Raw genomic sequence first — 1,563 nt, 5'->3', positions numbered from 1 at the left:
CTCAGAGGGGGGGAGAGAGGGGCCGGTTGCAGCCTGACGCAGGAGCGGTGCCCGGTGGAGGGAGCGGTGTCCAGTTCGCGTAATTTAGTCCTGGGGACCGGGCGCCGCGGCATCTCATTTTGCGTTACGAGTTTGGTGTTTGCGCAAGTGTGGCGTGGTGTGTGTGCGCGTCGGCTTGCTGTGCGGATGTTTTTGGACTTTGGTTGTCCTTGAGCTTTTTTATATCAACCGGCGTCTCCACGATCCGAGGCTCTTTTCCCAGTCTCCGAGTCTTGTCACTTGTCAGATCCGTAACCAGCCCCCACGCCCCAGAGCGAGACACTCTATGTGACACTATGTGCGGAGTGCGCCCGCCTCCCCGCCCGCACGCATCCATGAACATGCCGCGCTCGCCGTGCGCCCCCTCCCTGGCCACTGTACTCACCTTCGCTCCGGGCGCGTCGCGAGAGGTCGCCCGTCACCACCTAGTGGTGGAGGGCGCGGAGAGCGTGGGCGAGACGCTTCCGCTCAGGTCACAGGTGCGCAAAATTGCACGAGAATGCGCACACGAGTTTGCACGAGATTGCACGAGATCACACGAGATCACGCGAGACTACACGAGATCACACGGGATAGTAGGAATCTAAAGATCCGAAAAAACGCAAATTCTCCAGTCAACAGGTCTGCCGACACATTGTATACAATGTCTATCGGCACCCCCCTCCCTCCCTCCCTCCCTCCCTCCCTCCCTCACGTCTGTGCAAGTGCCCCAAAGTTCCAGAGCCACGTCGCAGAAACAGCGTCAACAGGGCAGCCACCCCCAGCCGCCCCAATGGCTGTACCCGATGTATTCGTTCCGCCTGACGGAGATTGTTCGGGCATTATTCACTTCCACCACAACCTGCGGCCGGTGGTTATCCGTAATCCTCCGGGGGCGGGTCCATGACGAAAGTCTTCCAATCTGTAGGTCCCACGTTCACACGTGTAGGCTCACAGGTAAAGAGGCAGCATGACCCGATATTTTGATTAACCATGTAAGCATGATTCACCATGTTATGCCTGAAGCCAATGATGGGGCCTGGGAGGTAATTTGGAATTTCCGTCCCCCCCGGCCCGTAAAAGCTGTTGACACATTCAGCGAGCCTCTTGCAGTCTTCGGGACTGGGGTTGGTTTCGCACGGACAAGGGTCATTTCCGTACTTATCAGACGAACGATCGCAGTCCTCGGGGCACCCTGCTGAGCCAAACCAGCCAGCCTCTAGGTCAAGCGCATCCTTCCAAAATTTAGAAACTGAGCACGCAAAGATTCCAATCGCTCTCCCCTTAAAATCTTCCCCATTATTTGCATTGTACCCATATGTGCATGACGTTTCGGCCCGCGCCGCCAGCGGGGCGAGAGCACCAGCCTACAACCTGCCGACATGGCAGTTGCGACGGCGCTTTCACACACACACACACACACACACACACACCTTGGTGCCCACTGGCACAATCACAGAAAGAAGAAAAATCAGCCCCTCCCCTAGGGATCCCTTATATAGATGTTAAAGGCCCACTCCACGCCCCCTTTCGACTTTGAGCAAG

Source organism: Emiliania huxleyi (assembly GCF_000372725.1).
Source record: "Emiliania huxleyi CCMP1516 unplaced genomic scaffold EMIHUscaffold_45, whole genome shotgun sequence".
NCBI classification, from domain to species: Eukaryota; Haptophyta; order Isochrysidales; family Noelaerhabdaceae; genus Emiliania; species Emiliania huxleyi.
Note: the sequence above shows the minus strand (reverse complement) of the source record.